Here is a 22,931-nt window from a genome sequence, read left to right as displayed (position 1 = left end):
TCATTCCCATTGCTGAGACCCACACTATATTTAATGTTCAACCCCTCAATCTTCCATTCTCCACCCTACCTAACATCTCCAAAACAGCACCATGTGCCAGCGACCTCATTAGCACCTACCACCTAGAACCTCCGTTCTCAGATACACACACTGACTCCACGTCTTATAATTCATTTGATTCAATATCATGGTTTTCTTTTATTGTTACCTATTCAGTATTATACTAGTTTAATTTCACCTTCATCTCTATCCTTATGTCCCACCTGGACTCTCACATCTCCTCACTCTTCTGGATTACTGTGTCCAGTTCTGGTTGCCCTGTTATAGGAAGGAAATTATTAGACTGGAGAGAGTTCCGAAAAGATTCACCAAGATGTTAATGGGACTGGGGGTTTTGAAGCACAAAAATAGACTGGGTAATTTTTCACTGGACCGTAGGAGGTTGAGGAGTGGCCTTATTGAGTCTTATAATATCATGAGGGACAGAGATAAGATAAATGACAAGGTAGGGTGGGGGAGTACAAAAATAAGGGGCATATTTTTAAGGTGAGAGGAGCAAGATTTTAAAAACACATGGGGGCAACCTCTTTTACACAGAAAGTGGTTCATTTGTGGAATGAGCTGCCAGAGAAAGTGATGGATGCAGATACAGTTCCAATGTTTAAGACATTTGCATAAGTTCATATGCAGGAAAGGTTTGGAGGGATATGGGCCAGAAGCAGGCAGGCGGGGCTAGTTTAGTTTGGGAACATGGCTGGTAATGATGTAGTGGACCGAAGGATCTGTTTCATGCCATATGTCTTCATGACTCTGTGACTCTGGATCTATAGCACAGGTTTCCTATTTCTCACCATTTTCCAGCTTTCCAATGTTGGACATAGAGTCTTCAACCATCTCAGCTCTAATTTCAGGAATTCATCTTAATCTCTCATCTACCAGCTCCGAAGATCATATTTTCAGCTACACCTTTTTTTAACCTTCCTATAATACACTTCCTTCCATTACTGATCTCGGCTTTAGTTGTTCACTAGAATATAGTTGTCATAGTTCCAGATGATCTACATAAATACAAATAAAATCAATACATTAAAACTTGATCCACCGATAACTTCCCCAACCAGAAATCACGTTTGTCGTTAAATGGCAGCATATCTTAAAGTGGCATCCCAATCACTTCCATATCTTTAATAGAAAACAAAAATACCTTACTTTAAATACCAAATGCTATTGTCCTCATTGCCACATGTATCCTAATGAGATTAGAACATAGAACAGTACAGCACAGTACAGGCCTTTTGGCCCTTGATGTTGTCCCAACCTTTTATCCTACTCTAAGATCAAACCAACCCACGTCCCCTTCATTTTACTACCATCCATGTGCCGAGTTGCTTAAACGTCTCTAATGTATCTGGCTCTACTTCCACTTCTGGCAGTGCATTGCACCAAATGTTGGCATCCGTTAGTTTCACGAGACCATGACTCTGCACCAGGAAGGTCTTACTTCAATCTTTGTTGGCAGAGCAGCGTCTGTTGTGGCTGTAGAGGCCCACATGGGAGTGGCAGTCTCGGCTGCAGCGACTGCACTTGATGGCGCTGTCCTCCGGTGTTGTCTTGGCGCTGTTTTCTTGGTGGGTACGCTTTTCTTCAGCAGCAACCTCAGCTTCTCTTCTCCTCGTTTTAGCCCATTGTGTAATTCCAGCTTCCAACAAGAGCAATCGCCTGCAATGTCCACCCACCTCTCAAAATTCATGTTCAGTGACTTCATGTCTCTCTTGCAGATATCTTTGAAATGAAGATGGGGCCGCCGTTGTGCTCTCTTGCCAGAGGCTAGTTCTCCACTCTCTGTCTAAAGAACTGACCCCTAAACCTTCCTCCAATCACCTTAAAATTATGCCCCCTTGTGATAGCCATTTCTGCCCTGGGAAAAAGTCTCTGAGTATTCACTCTATCTATGCCTCTCATCATCTTATACACCTCTATCAAGTCGCCTCTCATCCTTCTTCACTCCAATGAGAAAAGCCTTAGCTTCCTCAACCTTTCTTCATAAGACATGATCCCCAGCCTAGGCAGCAGCTCCTCTGCACCCTCTCTAAAGCTTCCACATCCTTCCTGTAATGAAGTGAACAGAACTGAACACAATATTCCAAGTATGGTCTAACCAGGACTTTATAGAGTTGCAGCATAACCTCACAGCTCTTAAACTCAATCCCCATGCTAATGAAAGCCAACACACTATACGCCTCGGGTGGCAACTTTGAGGAATCTATGGACATGAACCCGAAGATCCCTCTGTTCCTCCACATCGCCAAGAAATGAATCACTCCACACTTTTCCAGGTTGAACTCCATCTGCCACTTATCAGCCCAGCTCTGCATCCTGCCAATATCCTGTTGCAATTTGCAACAGCCCTCCACACTATCCACAACTCCACCGGCCTTCATGTCATCAGCAAACTTACAAATCCACCCTTCCACCTCCTCATCCAAGTTATTGATAAAAATGACAAAGAGCAGAGGTCCCAGAACAGATCCCTGCGGAGCACCATTGGTTATAGAACTCCAGGCTATATACTTTCCATCTACAATCACCTTCTGTTTTCTCTGGGCCAGTGAATTCAGTATCCAGACAGCCAAATTTCCTTGTATCCCATGCCCCCTTATTTTCTGAATGAGCCTACCATGGGGAACCTTATCAAGCGCCTTGCTAAAATCCATATTGACACATCCATTGCTCTCCTTCATCAACATGTTTTGTCACATTTTTAAAGAATTCAATCAGGCTTGTGAGGCCCTTCACAGGCCCTTCACAAAGCCATGCTGACTATCTCTCATCAAATATGCTTTTTCAAGTAATCATAAGTCCTATCTCGTAGAAACCCTTCCAATAATTTGCCCACCACAAACGTAAGACTGACTGGTCTGTAATTCCCAGGATTATCCCTACTCCCTTTCTTGAACAAAGAAATAACATTTGCCACCCTCCAATCATCTGACACTACTCCAGTGCACAGTAAGGATGCAAAGATCATCGCTAAAGGCACAGCAGTCACTTCCCTCACTTCCTAAAGTAACCTTGGGTATATCCCATTTGGCCCAGGGGACTTATCCATCCTCACATTTTTCAAAATTTTCAACACATCCTCCCACTTAACATCAACCTGTCCAGCATATCAGCCTGGTTCATACTGTCCTCACAAATGATAAGGTCCCTGTCACTAGTGAATACTGAAGCAAAGTAATCATTAAAGACCTCCCCTAACTCCCCCAACTCTAGCCACATGTTCCCTCTACTATCCCTGATCAGCCCTGCCCTCACTCTGGCCATTCTCTTGTTCCTCACGTAAGTCTAGAATGCCTTAGCGTTTTCCTTAATCTTACCGGTAAAGCTTTTCCATGCCTCCTTCTAGCTCTCCTAAGTCCATTCTTCAGTTCTTTCCTGGCTACCTTATAACCCACTAGAGCCCTGCCTGATCCTTGCCTCCTCAACCTTAAGTAAGCTTCCTTCTTCCTCTTGACAAGTTGTTTCACATCCCTTGTCATCCAAGGTTCCTTCACCCTACCATCCCTTCCTTGCCTCAGTGGGACATACCTATCCAGCACTATCAACAAGTGCTCCCTAAACTAACCATTCTCAAGGGGTGGGCCATATGGCCCTCTTAGGGGCTCTGGCATATTTGAAGGGGGGGAGGTGCACAGACTGAAAACTATGAGAAAGGGACCCCAAGAGTTGTCCAATTTGGAGCCTGATATCATGACGCTTGCAGAAAAGCACCAAGTTCAACGATCACATTAGGCCTAATATTTGTTTAATTTCATACAGCCGTTTTTTTAAAGTTTTGTCTAGTATGTCAGAATGTTTTCTTCGTGTTCAGTAATAAATGATTTCCTGTCTATCTGTTCATGTTGTACCCCTGTCTGAAAGGGGGAACCTGAGAAGAGCTCCTAGGGGGACCGTGGCTAAAAAACAGTTGAGAATCACTGCCCTAAACAACAACCACTTTTCTGCATGCATTTTCTTGAGAACGTTTGTTCCCAATTTCGATGCCCCAATTCCTGCCTAATAGTATTGTAATTTCCCCTCCCCCAATTAAATACTTTCCCATACTGTCTGCTCCTATCCCTCTTCATGACTATAGTAAAGGTCAAGGAGTTGTGATCACTATGACCAAAATGGTCTCCCACCAGAAGATCTAATACCTGGCCTGGTTTGTTGCCAAGCACCAAATCCAATATGGCCTCCCCTCTAGTAGGCCAAACTACATATTGAGTCAGGAATCCTTCCTGGACACACCTGACAAAAAATGCCCCAATCCAAACTATTTGAACTAAGGAGGTTCCAATCAATATTGGGAAGTTAAAGTCATCTATAACAACAACTCTGTTACTTCTGCACCTTTCCAAAATCTGCCTCCCAATCTGCTTCTCAGTGTCTTTTTTGCTATTGGAGGGTCTTTAGGAAACTCCCAATAAAGTAACTGCTCCTTTCCTGTTTCGGACTTCTACCCATACTGACTCAGTAGACAAACAATATTGTAAAGCTCAATTGCCCAAGTAGCTTCAATAACTCAGGGTTATGTTGAATTAATATTTTTCTTCCATTATTTGTTTCTATCATACAATTTGGCTGAATGACACCCCCAAATCCAATATTTTCCATTTATTATTGGATTAACAATAATAGGACCTGTTGAAAAGCTATCATCCTGGGCAGGTTGTTTCTGTTATCAAAGAACAGAGTCCAGTATGTGAATGTATGTAATTTCCAGCACACTCTGGGCCTGAATGATAATTTTAAACTGGTCATTGGTATAATTTTTAGCACAATTAGGATTATTTAACAAGATGTCTCCAATAATGACCAACATACAGTAATGTTCATCCAAATTCTCAGTAACTGGTGTTTGAAAAGGGAAATAGGTGGTAAAACACAGTTGATATGAAACTGTTAAATGATAGATTCACTATTTGTTAGCTGTAGTCAAGAGGCATTGATGCCAGGACCATATTATGTACTTTCACAGGTGAATAAAGAATTGAGTTAAGAAATATTATGGGACCATTTTAATTTTGGGGAATTGTGTAAAACAGAGGAGATCAGGGACAGTTATGTTAGCTCTTATAACATGAATACTGAGATGGGGTTCTGACAAAGAACAATCACCTGAAGATTTATTCCTAGAACTAAATGGATTACAATCTTATCAGATTGTATAGTCTGGACTCTTTTGATGAACCTGATGTTCCTGATGGATATTCCTGATGGATTACAAAGCACAAAGACAAGTATTCAAGATGAGGCCGATGCCTAGATACACAAATGTCACATGACACTATCTCATGGTTTGATTACACTATTAGCTCTCTTAAAGTCGCACATTTGCTCGATCATTGATATATGCAATGTCACAACAATTAGATTAGTTGCTTTCAGGTTAGCTCCAATAGAAACAAAAATGAAGAGAGGTCAAAGCAGAATTAATGGTAACTTTCTAAAGGAAATTGGATTAATACTTGAAGAGGAAAAAGATGCCCTCATACTACAGGAAGAAATTGGGTAGTCGGATTATCTTTCAAAAAGCTGTCGCAAATATGATCAGCCAAATAGCCTCCAGGCTTTCTGTATTTCTCTTGAATCATAGGGTATTATCTTGAGGTTGCTATTGTGGTAGTATCCCTCCCACTGAGCTGGGAGGCTTGGGTTCAAGACTTACCTACTTCATAGATGTATAATAAAAATATTAGAATCTTATTTTGAATTTTCTTTCAGGCAGAGGTAATTCTTGAGGCAGTTTTCAAAGTCTACATTATTTCAATAGCCACTAGATTGATTATCTGGAAAATTCATCCTCACTATTGTTCATGACTTCCAATGGCTATTCCAACGTTTCCACCAAAACATCTAATGTAGGATTAATACAATGCAATCAGATCAATCACCTCATCACCAATCCTTCATATGAATCACTTTTTCTGCATCCTGATAAGATTACAGACTAGAGTTTTCCACTAATTTTCCGAACCTCATAGCAGATTGATACCATTCTCTAAGGATTGATACCAGTTGAACAATTCATTTGTAATAATCAATATAAGATGACAATTGCATTTACATTTCAGAGAACCAACAGTTGGAATTCATGAACCTGAGGAAGAGAATTCTGCATCTTAGGCAGCACCAGTGTAACAGGTTAGTCTTCAACCCTTCACACATTTTTTTTAACTTTCCTTAATTTGTAAGTCTTTTCAAGACTGGAAACATCCACCAAATTATTAATGAGGAATCAGAGAATTATCGAGAAATGAACTCTGAAAAGGAATTTTAATATGAATAAAAACTGAGAATGCTGGAGAAACTCAGCAGGTCTGGCAGTATCTGAGGAGAGAGAAGCACAGTTAATATTTTGAGGTTCTTCTTCGGAACTGACACTACAATTTGTTTGTTTGCGGGTAATATACTGAATAGGTGAATAGCACAATAGAGTGTTTATATAATCTCATAATTTTGCCTATGTGAAGACAAAGACTATGTTTAAGGTGGTTGAAAATTGTGTGCTCTAAATATATTATTTTAAGATAGATTTATTGGCAGACTTTCCTTTACTTGCACCCAATTACTTAGGACACTAGAGAAAAATCAGATGGACTCCCTTTCATAGCTATACAGTCTCTCTGCCAAACCTGTCCCGAATCAATCTGTGAAGGTGAGCTAATATGCCTTGGGTGGAAGAGCAAGGAGGTTGGTCTAACACTTACAGACAAATGAAAATCCATCAGTCCTCTAACCTCCCTCCCAAGTGTCTGAACAATGAATGTACAATGAGCCCTAATTTTACAACTCGCCAACTAAAGACCCTACATTTAAAATTACCACAATGCTGGGTAAATTCCAAAGGCTGTCGTCAAAGTATCTTGATGTCTTAAAGCAGTATATTGCTCCCTGCAAGAGCACCCATACTACACATCTGTTACTGACTGCTAACCATTGAGAACACCAGAAAAGGCACGCTTCACAAAATGGTTTATAGGCATTGAAACATTACTACAAGAGAAGTGACTTACTTACACAACTGACCTAAAACATCTCAATGCCCAGCATTCATTTTTGTTTCCATATACTTCTAACAAGCACATTGGGGTTTTGTAATACATTAGAAGGTGCTGCATAAATGTTGCACACCAAAATGCCTGCTCTTGTGAATATTATTGTGAACAACACAAAATTTAGAAATTTAAGAAATTCTTCCATTGCGTACCTATTTCCATCTTAATTTGCCAGTTATTAAGTTCTTGTATCCCTGTCATGCTGGTGTTATATTACATTTCCCAAGGTTAATGGGGAGACAGGCAATGTACTGCTCCTGTTCCATTCACAAATAGGAGATATGCCAAAAGTTGTTGTGGTTTTTCACCTCCTAATTCCTCCTTCCCACTCAGTGGGGAAGCACACTCTCTGCAGATCCTAACATCTTTCTATTGTTCCTTTGCTAGACAAAAAACATGGCAAGTCACTTCACAGGAACATTAAAAATCAAAACTTGACACTAAGCCACAAAAGGAGATATTAGAGCCGGTCACGAAACTGGATGGTCATTGAGGTGGAGAGGCTAACATGGACAGCATTTGGTGCCTTTATTAAGGTGTATTAATGAGTTTGAGACAAATAAGGTGCTGCTGTTATTCAGGACCATGTCAGATTACAAAACATAGCAACTGCAAATGCAGGCCAGTGTATGTTGAAAATTATTTCCAGACCATTTGTAATTAAAGCCTGAAGCAGAACAAGAAAAAAAATCATTTAAACCTGTCTGTGTCAAATATATATGCCATGAAGACTAAAGGGTGTAGGTTTAGATGAGAGGGGTCAGATTTAAAAGGAACCAGAGGGGCAACTTTTTCATACCGTGGGTGGTGTGTATATGGAACCAATTGCCGGAGAAGCTGGTAGAGGTGGGTACAGTTACAGCATGTAAAAGACGTTTGGACAGGTACATGTTTAGGAAAGACTTAGAGGAATATGGGCCATATGCAGGCAAAGACACTAGTTTAGTTTAGGAAAAGTTGGTCGGCATGGACGAATTGGGCCAAAAGGCCTGTTCCCAAGCTGCATGACTCTACAATCTATGGCAGCAAAACGCCTTCATCCAAATTCCAAAAGGGAATGAACTATAGCATTGTGATGAGAAACAGTGCGATTTGAGTTGGACTGAAGGATCTGTTTTCCATGCTGTACATATCTATGATTCTATAACTGTTGACCAAAATGTTTGCCCTATTTGTTATATGAACCAACTTACTGACAAGGATGTGCAGTGGCTTTGAGGCACAGAACAATAAGCAACATTCATTAAAATTAAGTAACTAGTAACAGCATTGCTAGTGCTGAGGTACAATGACGTTAATAATGACGTCAATGTGATGCCAGTGAATCGGGACTTAGAACGATGCTTATTCAGTAAGGACAACCAGTTACAGTTTCATCCAAAGCATTAAAGCAAATTGAACAACATTACATTCAGATCAAGAAAGAATGTCTAATTATTGTCTCTGATTGTGAACATTTTCGCCAATACTTACTGGAACAGACAAAGTGACATTGACTCCAACCACAGTGCACTTCAAAATATTTTTCCTCCACTTGCAACCATCTGCTCTAAAGTATCTTCAAAGAATGCTACTCTGGTTGGAGACACCATCTGACTGGAACAAATGAGAAAGGGACAAAGAGGCCCGCTGCCAAGAGTGGCACTCCTTATGAGAAAAGTCGAGGATGTCAATACAGAATGTGAAATTGTCCAGATTCCATGAGAAGTAACAGCTAGACAGAAAGTCAATAATCCAGCAGAGACATTGAAGAGAGAGAAGGAGAGATGTTAAAGTAGAGCCATATACAACACCAAGGAATTAGATCGAGTTGGATTAAAAGAGAAATGTGGTATGACCAAACAAGATTAAGTCCCACATCAACTAGAGTGGTACATGTAATAAGTTTCAAGCAAACCAGTCTACACAGCAGATCTCTTCACTCTAGTATGGACTGGTTCACCTTGTTACTGTAGACTACTATTCTGACTATTGAGAGTTAGACTGATCTCAATAGCTACCTTTGAAACTGCAGAATGCCTCGAAGCACACTTCAGTCAATATAGATTTCCAAACACTGAGATGAGTGGCAATGGTCCTCAGTTCAGAGTGAAAAATTTAGCCACTTCCTAAATAATTGGGTAATTTAACACTACACACCTCCACATTACCCCTAGTCAAATGGTAAGGCTGATGTGGCAAAGAAAAATGTTAGTAGAATCATAAAGAATCTGAGCAGAGAAAACACAGTTCAGTTCAGGGCATTCTGAAGGCATGAAACTAAATTGCAAACTGTTACCAAATTACTCTCCAAACAATGACTAAACTGCTGAAGGCAGAAATAAAAATATGCATGAGTTTCAAATCATGGTGAAACAACAAAAGAGCCCCAAATTTCATTTTGACAAAAGTGCCAAACCACTTCAGATTTAAGCACTGGATAGCCAGTCAGGGTACAAACCTTCATTGCTCTCAACAAGAGTCAGCCCGAATAGCAACATGAAACCAATGTACAGTGGTTGTCACCTCAAGCTTACACTGTGACATGAATGAAAAGATCAAACATCTCAACCACAGGAACATGAGCACAACTAAGAAAATTGCCCCTTGGCTGCAGGCAGCCAGTCGAGAAACTGTGAACTCATCTTATGCATTGATCAAACATTAATCTCAGAGGTCCACAGCTCCCTAACAAATGAAATGGAACAATCGTTAATATGACAACTACAAGTAACACAGTGATACTCCCCTGAGAGGTAACATAACCCAGACAAAAAGCCAAAAGCATTGCTTTTGTGTGCCAATAAGGAATTAGCACAATTTAAAGATTATGACCTGATTTTTGGAATAAGGCCATTCAGCCCATTGAATCTGCTCTGCCATTCAATCATGGCTGATTTGCTTCTCAACCCCATTCTCTGCCTTCTCCCATTTAACCCTTGATCCCCCTACTAATCAAGCTCTACCTTCAATAGATTTCATGATTTGGCCTCCACTGCCCTTTGCGGTTTTGAGCTCGACACATTCACCATTCCCTGGCTGAAAGAATTTCCTCCTCATTTTTCTTTGTATAGAAATGACTGAAAGATCAGGTAAGAGTGTAGGTGGTTGAAAATGTTTTGGCCTTGGGACAAATTGTTCTCTCTTAATACTAATATTTATGACTGTGTACGTATCACGGTATAACATAGGTTTGGTATCCCCAGTCCAGGTAACCTACAACTTTAAACTCCAGATTACAGAGGAGGAAGTGCTGAATGTCTTGAAATGAGTAAAAGTAGATAAATCCCCAGGGCCTGATCAGGTGTACCTGACAACTCTATGGGAAGCTAGAGAAGTGATTGCTGGGCCTCTTGCTGAGATATTTGTATCATCGATAGTCACAGGTGAGGTGCTGGAAGTACAATCGAGTCTGGATTGTTTGAAAAGATTGAGATTGCAGTCAATAACAAACTAATCCTTCGGCAAGTGTGCAACAAAAACAAATCTATTTTCTGTAAATCCAGCTTTGAACTGACTGTCATGAATACTGAGAAGCAGTCCCCTCTAAAATGTGGTATTGTAGTGGTTAGATATTGGCACGAAAGAAACATGAGCAGCAGAAAAGCCACAGCAATAAAATTCATTTGAAATGTAAGAGTTTAAAATTGTAGGTTACCTGGACTGGGGGTACCAAACCTATGTTATACCATGATACATACACAGTCATAAATTAGTCACAAATTAAAGTAATAGGACTGATCCTGTAGTATACAGACCACTACCAATTATAAGACAGGGATAATGTTACTATTGGTAGAAGGAAGCATATGTAAGGTATTGACAGGATAGATTGAGTGAATCCTTAGAAGAGAGAATAAAGGCAGTAGGAGTGTACTTAAGAGAGAAATCAGGAGGGCAAAAAGGGGACATGAGATAGCTTTGGCAAATAGAGTTAAGGAGAATCCAAAGAGTCTTTACAAATACGTACAGGACAAAAGGATAACTAGGGAGAGAATAGGGCCCCTCAAAGATCAGTAAGGCAGCCCTTGTGTAGAGCCACAGAAAATGGGGGATATACTAAATGAGTATTTTGCATCAGTATTTACTGTGAAAAAGGATATGGAAGATACAGACTGTAGGGAAATAGATGGTGACATCTTGCAGAATGTCCATATTACAGAGGAGGAAGTGCTGGATGTCTTGAAATGGGTAAAGGTGTATAAATCCCCAGGACCTGATCAGGTGTACCCAAGAACTCTGTGGGAAGCTAGAGAAGTGATTGCTGGGCATCTTGCTGAGATATTTGTATCATCAATAGTCACAGGTGAGGTGCTGGAAGACTGGAGGTTGACTAATGTGGTGCCACTGTTTAAGAAGGGCGGTAAGGACAAGCCAGAGAACTATAGACCAGTGAGCCTGACCTCGGTGGTGGGCAAATTGTTGGAGGGAACCGTGAGGGACAGGATGTGCATGTATTTGGAAAAGCAAGAACTGATTAGGGATAGTTAACATGGCTTTGTGCGTGGAAAATCATGTCTCACAAACTTGATTGAGTTTTTTGAGGAGGTAACAAAGAGGATTGATGAGGGCAGAGTGGTTGATGTGATCTATATGGACTTCAGTAAGGCGTTCAACAAGGTTCCCCATGGGCGACTGGTTAGCAAGGTTAGATCTCATGGAATACAGGGAGAACTAGCCATTTGGATACAGAACTGGCTCAAAGATAGAAGACAGAGGGTGGTGGTGGAGGGTTGTTTTTCAGACTGGAGGCTTGTGACCAGTGGAGTGCCACAAGGATCGGTGCTGGGTCCTCTACTTTTTGTCACTTACATAAATGATTTGGATGCGAGTATAAGAGGTACAGTTAGTCAGTTTGCAGATTACACAAAAATTGGAGGTGTAGTGGACAGCAAAGAGGATTACCTCAGATTACAACAGGACCTTGACTAGATGGGCCAATGGGCTGAGAAGTGGCAGATGGAGTTTAATTCAGATAAATGCGAGGTGCTGCATTTTGGGAAAGCAAATCTTAGAAGGGCTTATACACTTAATGGGAAGTGTTGCTGAATAAAGAGACCTTGGAGTGCAGGTTCATAGCTCCTTGAAAGTGGAGTCGCAGGTAGATAAGATAGTGAAGGTGGCGTTTGGTATGCTTTCCTTTATTGGTCAGAGTATTGAGTACAGGAGTTGGGAGGTCATGTTGCTGCTGTACAGGACATTGGTTAGGCCACTGTTGGAATATTGCATGCAATTCTGGTCTCCTTCCTTTTGGAAAAATGTTGTGAAACTTGAATAGGTTCAGAAAAAATTTACAAGGCTGTTGCCAGGGTGGGAGGATTTGATCTATAGGGAGAGGCTGAACAGGCTGGGGCTGTTTTCCCTGGAGCATCAGACGCTGAGGTGTGACCTTATAGAGCTTTACAAAATTATGAGGGGCATGGATGGGGTAAATAGGCAAAGTCTTTTCCCTGGGGTCGGGGAGTCCAGAACTAGAGGGCATAGGTTTAGGGTGAGAGACGAATGATATAAAAGAGACCTAAAGGGAAACGTTTTCACACAGCGGGTGGTACATGTATGGATTGAGCTGCCAGAGGATGTGGTGGAGGCTGGTACAATTATAACATTTAAGAAGCATTTGGATGGGTATATGAATAGGAAGGGTTTGGAGGGATATAGGCCAGGTGCTGGCAGGTGGGACTAGATTGGGTTGAGATATCTGGTCGGCATAGAAAGGTTGGACCGAAGGGTCTGCTTCCATGCTGTATATCTCTATGACTCTCTGACTCTATGGTAATCAAGATTTATAAAATAGGGAAGGGGCAAGGCTGTTTTTTGGCTCAATTATTTGAACTGGTTGCATGAGGGATATTATGACCAGGGTGAAGTTCTCCAGTTTATTACAGTTCCAGATGGGATGCTCCAAAACATTAAGTTCCCTGCTGTGGTGGGATGAATTAGCAGCTCTTCTTTATTGAACCACGGCCTCCATTGGTCACAGCAAGGTCAACTTAAGAAAAATCACTTCCCATGGAGATACCTTTACCCAAACAAAAGAACTCAGCTTTTAAAAGGAGCCACTTTAAACAAGGTTTCCTTGATAAAAGAGTGAGTTAATTAGTTACTAACCATGAGATAACACAACACAGAAACATAGAGGTTAGGAATAAAAAGTGAACCCACAAAAAAGATAAACTTTTTTTAGAAAAATGAATCAGTCTGAGTCATTTGTGAAGAACAGATTTAGCCATTACATGGGGTGATATCGGTAGCATTGACATTGATGTCTGAATAATCAGTTTCAAGATGTTTGTCTCATTTGTAGCTTTTAGGTTTCTCTTGTCCTTGTTCCATTTGACAGTAGCTGGTTGGCAGAACACAGTGTGAAGGCGTTATTTTTATAACAGAGCAGACTGTACATTAGTATTTCGGGGTTACTTGTATGCTGAGGCCAAGGTTGAAACTTACTTTTTGCCTCTGTCCGTTTGCACTCCAGAAAGGGAAAAAGACAAGTTTGTCTCTTGCTCAAACTGTGTCTTTTTTGCCCACCATGTTCAGAGTCTGGGAAAATTACCATGGATTTCTGTTCAGCTGTAGCATATTTCTCTGTTTGATGCTTCATTGACACCTTCAGGTGGAACATTCCAGTATTCCTCTCCAGACAGCCACTAGATTCACATCTGCTATCATCTTTTGGTTGTATCAGTCCTCCTTTGAAAATATATGTTGGAATTAAAAGTTCAATACATTCGTAGGTGACTTAGGTTAGCATACAATATCATAACAGGGAGAATCAAGAGTCACATCAGACATGTTATGTATGTTAAAACTATCTTAATTTACTGACCGATTGGTGATGGACTGCATGGTATGAGACACTGTAACATAACAACTGACAGAAAAAGACTCACAGCTCTATCCAGCTTGTCACATACAAATTTGATCACCTACGTATCATGATGCTTCCTTTCCCTCAGGAACCATGTGATCTCTTGGAAGGTGTCTGAAATATAAAATATAAAAATCCAAGTAAATTTGAAAAGACTGGCTAAAATCCTCTCCAATTGCTTTCGGGGATAAATGCTCGCACAGGATATCGCATTGGCCCTGACTTTTATAATAGGGCGCTATGCTCTTGTACAAGGTCAGTTCCCCAGACAGAAGCAGCTCTGCCTTGTAAAAATGCAGCAACTCAGCACAAGTGAGACAGCAGCCCATTCAATATCCTTGAGGAATCGAAGGAACATCCAATCTAGCCCTACTTTTTACTTAATTTGTAAAACACAATTACTGTTTCACCTTGACCCAGCTAACTGATACATAATTCATTTGATATGAATGGTCCAGTTTAAATGCAATCTAGTTTCTGCTTTATCTTATGAATCTCAGTCAGTTCTCCATTGAATATACTCGACTGGGATTAAGGTATTTTACACTGGGTTCTTTTCCAAAGCCTCAAAATCAGCCACCTTCTAAGGGAATAAAACCATGACACCATATTGCCATGGTGCCATGAGATCTTCTTTATCCACGCAAGATAGCAGACAAGATCTAGTTTAACAACATGTCCGAGAGGCAGCCCCTCTGACCATGCAGCACTCCTTCTGTACTGTAGTGGAGTATTGCCTACCTGAAGTCATTAGAGTGGGACTTGAATTCACAAGCTTGACACAAAAGGAAATGTGTTACTTACCCAGCAACAGCTGACATCTGCACTGTTTCTTTTCACCTGTCATTTCAGACACCCATTTTCCTACCCAAGGTTTACACAAGATCTCACCCCAACACTGAAAGATGTTAATTTGGGAAACATCTTTACAAGTATAGTGAGATATTAGGCAAAAGATTGTTTTTAACCTCCAAATCATCAGAACAAACTTCTTTAAATCTTCTATCTTGTGCATGAAAGTCATCATAGTCTCAGAGAACCATAGGGCTGCTCCCTCATTAGAGGGAATTGACTGGTCGTGAGTTTAACCTGAGGGTCAACACACTTCGGGACAGGTTGAGGAGGCATGGCCTTCATAGTGACCTCCACCTTCTGCAACATCTCCTTAGCTATGCCCAGACTTGTAACTATCCACTGACGGTGTATAAGTACAACCAAGATTAACTCACTCTCTAATTTATTTCATCACCTGCAAGCATCTCCCTTGGGGTTGGAAAATCTAACCCCCCCACCCCCCCCCCCCCCCCGCCCCACCCCCCACCACCATCACCACCACTCCTCTCAGAAATTCCAGACAAAACCCCTTCCCTAAATACTCAATTATGACAAATGTACAAAAGAAAAGTTAGCATATTTTAAGTGATCGTAGATTGCTTTAAAATAGCTCTGGAATATAAACTTCCATTGAGAGGTGCTGCATTTTGGGAAAGCAAATCTTAGCAGGACTTATACACTTAATGATAAGGTCCTAGGGAGTATTGCTGAACAAAGAGACCTTGGAGTGCAGGTTCATAGCTCCTTGAAAGTGGAGTCGCAGGTAGACAGGATAGTGAAGAAGGCATTTGGTATGCTTTCCTTTATTGGTCAGAGTATTGAGTACAGGAGTTGGGAGGTCATGTTGCGGCTCTACAAGACATTAGTGAGGCCACTCTTGGAATATTACATGCAATTCTGGTCTCCTTCCTATCGGAAAGATATTGTGAAGCTTGAAAGGGTTCGGAAAAGATTTACAAGGATGTTGCCAGGGTTGGAGGATTTGAACTTTAGGGAGAGACTGAACTGGCTGGGGCTGTTTTCTCTGGAGTGTCGGAGGCTGAGGGGTGACCTTATAGAGGTTTACAAAATTATGAGGGGCATGGATAGGGTAAATAGACAAAGTCTTTTCCCTGGATTCGGGGATTAGATTAGATAGATTACTTACAGTGTCTTTAAAGGCCCTTCGGCCCAACAAGTCCACACCAACCCTCCCAAGAGCAATCCACCCAGCCCCATTCCGACATTTACCCCTTCACCTAACACTACAGGCAATTTAGCATGGCCAATTCACCTAACCTGCACATTTTTGGACTGTGGGAGGAAACTGGAGCACCCGGAGGAAACCCACGCAGACACGGGGAGAATGTGCAAACTCCACACAGACAGTGTCCAAGGTAGGAATTGAACCCGGGTCTCTGGTGCTGTGAGGCAGCAGTGCTAACCACTGTTCCACCGTGCAGGGAGTCTAGAACTAGAGGACATAGGTTTAGGGTGAGAGGGGAAAGATATAAAAGAGACATAAGGGGCAACTTTTTCACACAGAAGGTGGAACGGATATGGAATGAGCTGCCAGAGGAAGTGGTGGAGGCTGGTACAATTGCAACATTTAAGAGGCATTTGAATGGATATATGAATAGGAAGGGTTTGGAGGGATATGGGCCGGGTGCTGACAGGTGGCACTAGATTGGGTTAGGATATCTGGTCAGCATGGACGGATTGGACCGAAGGGTCTATTTCCATGCTGTACATCTCTATGACTCTCTGACTCTATTAACATCTGTTTTCCAGTTGTGAAAATTGTGGGTATTTTATGATATTGTACCGCATGCATTATTACATGCGTAAACATCCCCAGTTAATTCAACTGAGTGAGATTATACTGCACCTGCCCATGATTTAGCAGGAACAGCTGTGGCATGCATTCAGTCTTTAATGTTATGTATTTATATATATTTTGATTGTTTTGGATTCACCAATATCCAATATGACCACAATCTAAAATGGGTTTTTGTAAACTATGTTATGTACAGGGAAGGCACTTTTTGGTTTTAAGTGCCCATAATTTTCTGCATGTAAATATATTCATAATTAGAAAAAAATTGAGCTACTGTGCACTTTTAAGGCTTGTTTTTAGGAGCAGATGGGTTCACCTGTACCTGATATTCCCCAATCGCTAATACACATTATTGCTCAACAGGGAAATACATAAGAAACTGAGCATCTAGAAAACAAGGAGAATTTGAACAAAAGCTATTCTCCTTTATACAGAGGTGGTCAATGACTTGTTCTGATATCGTGAGAGTGCTTCCCATGCAATTAGAAAGAAGGACAATAGAACAGGATGTTTCACCCTTGAACCTACTCTTCCTGTTATTTTGCAGAATGTCTGAAATCATGAGTGAAACGTTCACTCCATGCAGTAAGTTACAAGAACAAAAAATATTGTATAGCTTGGCATCAGACATGATTGAGTGGCTTCATCAAAGGTGGGACTGGAGTGAGATTTGTAAAAATGCAACAAATAAAATTGAGCCTCATGAGTTATTTTGACAAACATTAATTTCTAATTTCCTATCTTAAACTTTTATTTTCTGTTACAGAATTTACAATATGGCTCCTTCCTACCATTTCAATCTGAAGACACATTACTTGCACAAGGAAATTAAACTTCATCAACACAATCATTTAAAAGCTAGATAAAAGTAGTTTGATTTTGTAGCATTGTTGTTTTCTGATGAAATGGTGCTTTTCCTTTATCAAGCATTCAGAAATGTTCAAAAGAAGCAACATTTGTAATGTTTATAGTGGAGTACTCTGTAAGTTAATAATGGACATACATTAGTGAAAACAAAAGAGGCAAGAGGTGTGCTTTTTTGGATGGAGACAGCTGGGGTTGGAAAACAAGGTGTTATTACACATTGCTGTGAAAAAGCCAGTTGTCTCCCAATGGGAGAGGGATGTAATGAACCAGTAAGAGAAACCATTCATTGAACCATTATTGCAAGTGTCCAATCTCTGCTCTAGAAGGAAAGAAAGTGAAGGTTTCAGAGCAACCACCTTCCAAACTGTGAGCTGGAAGAAATATAACCATAATACAACCATAGCAGAAATAGTGGAACATATCAAATGAGTAAAATATGCTCAAACATAATCAGTGATTTCCTTATAAAATATCATCTATAACTGCAATACAATCCCCCACACCTTACCAACAATTCCTGAACATTTTTTGCACCTTCAGTGGCACCTCTTGCTAATGTCCATTGCATTATGTATGACTCTGTATTATTTTGTACAGAATTAGCATGTTTTAGCTCAGAATAACTAAATTATCCTGATTGAAATGTTATTGTTAATTATTATCTACATTATTGTATGGATTGAAATGTGTGAATGTGTAAGTTTTAAAGTTACAAGTGTTTGGGCCTGCACTTTGACAAATGAGTTCTGGTGGTTAATCAGGCTGTGAACCATTTGAATGTTTTCATCTCCTTGAAATGACTGCAAAGGCAGGATATAGGAACTTTGGGCTAATTACATTCTGATCATTTATGATTATCAATGATGATGAGTTGGTATACAAACAATCTGAAAAACAAATGAGAATAAAGGTTACAATGAATGGATCAGCAATTGTGCTGTCACCCCCAAATTATATTTGGAGACAGGTCATTCTGCTATAATGCAACAGTTACATTCCTCTGCAACCTCACGCTATAGCAACTTGTGCTGTACAACACCACTACAGAAAATTGTTATACCCGTTTGGTCAAAAATTTGCATTGTCCAAACAAGGTTCACAATTCACCAATTGTGTTATTGTCAATTTGCGTTGATAAACTACGCATTATACCTGAACATTATACTTTACTCTAAGTATGTTTCCACTTATGCTCAGTGACCACTCAGCTTCCTAAATTTGGGAGGATAGAACTTTAATCAAAAGGAGGAGGCAGTGTCCTAGTGGAATTATCAATGGGCTATTATTCCAGGGACACAGGTAAAGGTTCCAGGGGCCTGGGTTTGAATCCCATCACAGAACATGATGGAAATTTCATCCAGTAAAAAAATCCGGAATGAAGATTCAATTGTTGGAAAAATATCATCTAGTTCACCATGTCCTTTAAGGAAGAAAACTGCCATCCTTACGTTTGTATGACTCTCAACTGCACCCTGAACAATTAGGGATGAGCAATAAATGTTGCCCCAGCCAAAGAAACCTTCATCTTGGAAATTCCATGAACTTCAGCTCAAACTGTGCCTGCCCAGCATTCCTCTCTTTACTTGAGCTAAAGTGGCACAAACTTCCTAATTTTATATTTATAACCTTTTGTAAATCTATTTATACATATTTATAAATTGCCTCTGACTTAGCCATTACCTATGTCTGTGCTTGTCTCTGCCTAAGAAACTCACTTCAATATATTCCATTCAACAACTCTGGCTTTTGTACTTATTGCTACCAACATTTATGGCTGTGCCTTCAGCACCTTTGGTCTTACTCTTTTCAGTTTTCTTCCTCTAACTCTCTCTTTTAATACTTTTATCACACTCATGTTTTTATTAAACTCGTAATAACCCTTTCTAATCTTCTGGGTTTGACTCAGTGTTAATGTTCCTCACACCTTTGGATAATTCTACATTTAAAACAATGCTGATTATTGACATTGTCACCACTCTAATCTTTGCCTGTATTTTAAAATTTAAACATTAGGATTTTGTTCATAACTGTCTCTAGTTGTCCTTCAGTCATTTTGTTTGTGAAGAATGTTACCTTTGCGCTATTACTGTCAGATTTTAAATAAAATATTACAATATCTGCTAACTGCTTACTACCTAAAAATGTAAGCTAGACCATGTTTTGTTGCATAATGTTGCAGGTTTTTTCTCTTAAGTTGTAATAAGTTCCATTCAATCTTGCATTGTAAGGCAGTAAAACATTGATTGTTACTTCTGAAGTGAAATCTTTCATGAATGTCAAGAACATGTGCTTTTTAGTTAATGTCAGTGATTTTTAACAGAACAATTAAAAATATCATTGGCCTGCTTCAAGCAGCATGGATTGAGTGTATTGATCCTAATATTGCAAAAATAAAACCTGATTGAAGAATAAAATTCCATAAATAAGCATCTCTTCATTTGACTCAAAAACTTCAATGGCATGATTTACAGCTTTTTAGAATTGAAATAAAGCTCATTTATCAAAAAATGTATAAATAAGTTCCACAAAACAATAAAGAACACAACACAAACATACTTTCAATACTCCATCATATCCCAGTTAAAGTATGCCTAAACAAAATAACGTGGCACTTCAAAAACTAGAAAAACTAGAGCAGAGGGATACAGATGCTTAGGAATTGGGCGACAGGTTTAGGCAGTAGATTTGGATCAGCTCAGGCTTGGAGGGCTGAAGGGCCTCTCCTGGGCTGTAAATTTTCTTTGTTCTTTGTTCTTTGTATTGCTCAAAAATATTGTCAAGGCTTTACATTCAGCGCTTATCAGGACAGAAACAAGAATACTACATTTCAAAAGGAATAACAAGTTACACTGCCTGAAAAGAGGATGCCATCTGAACTCTGATTGGTTAAGATGTTGCCATGGAGACCACACCAGGTGGCAACTATATATATGCTGTTTAATTTCAAAAGTCACAAGGTGACCCTGAAAGATCAAAATATAACAATGGGGAATGCACCAAGTAATACATAGCTTTTGTTTAACTGAGAAAAGTACAATGCCCTGACATGTTCTTTCTTTTGGGACCAGGCCATTCATATGAATACATGAATACTAGCATGATTAAGTGAGCCATACTACAAGCCTAATTTATAATATTAAATTGGTTGTTAGTGCAATTCTTAGTACACTCATGATTTTACATTCAGCAATATCCAATCAGCATTAATGTTGGATATAGCATAGTGAATTTTGCAAAAATGGGCTGGTTGAATATGGTCAGTTCTCTTTCTCTTTTGAGCATTCAAAGGGACATGCTGTTATTATACAATCCAGCAATCGCTGGAGCATACAGCCTATAAATTTGACAACATGTTGGCACTGAAATTCATATACCACATTACTTATTTGTGAACTGTTATTAGAAAATCTTGATATAAATTAATAGAGAATAAAATAAGTAGCATCACCTGTTGCCAAAACCTGTTTCATTGCTCACCTGTTCCAAAAATAAGACACTGCCTTTAAGCCAAACAATCAGCTTGCAATGTATTTCTCAAACTCACTCAAGCAATGATTTGGAAAGTATTAGCCAAAGATGTAAATATACCAGTATATTCAACTACCCAGTAATGCAGAAAAAGACAGGCACACCATCCCCCTCAAATTAGATGATCAAACTCTGTCATGTATCTGGTCTTAAAACTTGGCAAAGTAGCAAGTAAAACCAAGAGAGGAAAGGATTTGCAGCTTGTTCAAAGGTTTTTTCAAGTTAGACTGCCCCTTGCCTGACAGTACATGCCAGGATTGATTTTCTTACTGTCGCAGTCATTCTGCAGTACTGGCTGGGGTGATTCTCTTGGAGACAGTCAAGTTGATTTGGAATTCTCTCTTAAGAACATTCAGGTTGCAGTAATGAAGACTTCTGGTGGGCCTCCAAGTCACAACTCAGCTTTGACAGATGCTTCAAAAATGGTGAGAAAAGCTTTCCTTTCTGTTCTATGGCAGTCTGTCTGCCTCTCTGATTGTTAGTTCAAAATGCAGTAAGTTTTTAACCCCCTACAGAAGCTCCGTCATGAGAGCACTATCCAAGAGCTTTGTACAGTTTGGACCTCCAAAACAAAAGTTCACATTCTTTACAAATGCAAGATTTTAGCTAGTGTGACCCAGAATCCTTTGCTTTTAGAAGCGTTCTTTTTAAATATTTGACTGTACATATTTATATATTTAAATATATCATAGATCTCAAGTCACAATTGTGAAGAACAGCTTCGTGGCCAATATCTATCCCTCAGTCAACATTGCTAGAGATGATTACTTGGTCATTGCTGTTTTGCATGAGTTTGCTGCATGCAAATTGGTTGCTCTGTTTATTACATTACAACATTAAAGCCAAAAATCACATGACATCAGGTTATAACAGTGAGAATACTTTGAAAAGTACTTGAAATACTGTAAAACACTTTGGAATGCCCTAGGTCATGAAAAGCACTAGATAGAAATGTCTCTCTTCATTCAGAGTATTTCACATCGGTCTGAATATTAATCAAACAATGTCTTTGCATGACATGAATTTATTTGGTGATTGGGGAAACATTGTAATTATCAGCTGCAGAATATCCTTTCGCAGTGTTGGTAGGAATTCAGTAAGAATCCGATTAGGATAATGTAGTTTGTATGTTGTTACATGACTTTTTCTTATTTCAAAAATAATCTTTATTCATAAAAGATATTTTTATATGTATATATAGCCGCATATGCATTTTGGTTCTGTACAGTAGCATATCAAAGAAACAAACAAACATTGGAGTTTGACTCAATCCAAACAAACCAAAGGCATCTCTTAGATGTACAAGACTATATTACATGTACAAGACTATATGTACATGTACAAGACAATACGAACATGTACAAGACAATATTTAGATGCATTTGTAGCACCGGGACAGTTCAATAACTGAATGGAGCTCCTTTTAACTTCAGCAGAAAGACCTCAGACTGTGGCCTTGATTGATCTAGTTCAGGAGCTCAACTAGATTTAATTACTGGACAATGTACCCATTGAATACATTTACCATTGAGAGCATAATGTTATGTTTAGCATAAGACCACATCACCTAAAAACAAAGTAAGAAAGCACTTCTGTTTACTTCTGGATTACGACTGAAAATGTGGAAAATGGACATTGCTTTAAGTTGGAAAGAATGTCCAAGGAGTTGTTCACAGCTTGAACTTGCAAGTTAAGTTAATTGATGCATTTGATATAATGTTACCTTTGGGGGACTTTGAGTCTAGACAAATTGACACCAATTGTTATGAGTTGAGGAAAACTCAGCATAGCAACGGCCCTCTGATTGTTCAGGTTGTAGCTAAACAAAGACTCTGTGAGGGGACTGAAATCCAGAAGTTAGTTGCATCGATCTTTCTCTTGCCTCTTTCTCTGTAAAGTTTCTCTGTTTAATTTTCATTCAAAAGTACAGAAAAGACTG

The 22,931-nt window shown here is 39.7% G+C and overlaps 1 long non-coding RNA gene across 1 annotated transcript in view; it reads left to right on the top strand.

Moving 5' to 3' along the window:
• The window catches only part of LOC140491249 (uncharacterized), a 69,838-nt gene extending 49,960 nt beyond the window's left edge, over positions 1 to 19,878 (top strand). Inside the window, exons 3-4 of the long non-coding RNA XR_011963252.1 lie at positions 6,117 to 6,186; positions 17,364 to 19,878. This is a non-coding gene — a long non-coding RNA (uncharacterized lncRNA). The remainder of the gene's footprint in view (positions 1 to 6,116; positions 6,187 to 17,363) is intronic.
• The last annotated feature ends 3,053 nt before the right edge of the window (positions 19,879 to 22,931 follow it).

Source organism: Chiloscyllium punctatum, chromosome 19 (genome assembly GCF_047496795.1).
Source record: "Chiloscyllium punctatum isolate Juve2018m chromosome 19, sChiPun1.3, whole genome shotgun sequence".
NCBI lineage: Eukaryota > Metazoa > Chordata > Chondrichthyes > Orectolobiformes > Hemiscylliidae > Chiloscyllium > Chiloscyllium punctatum.
Note: the sequence above shows the minus strand (reverse complement) of the source record. Positions and strands in the feature narration are given on the sequence as shown.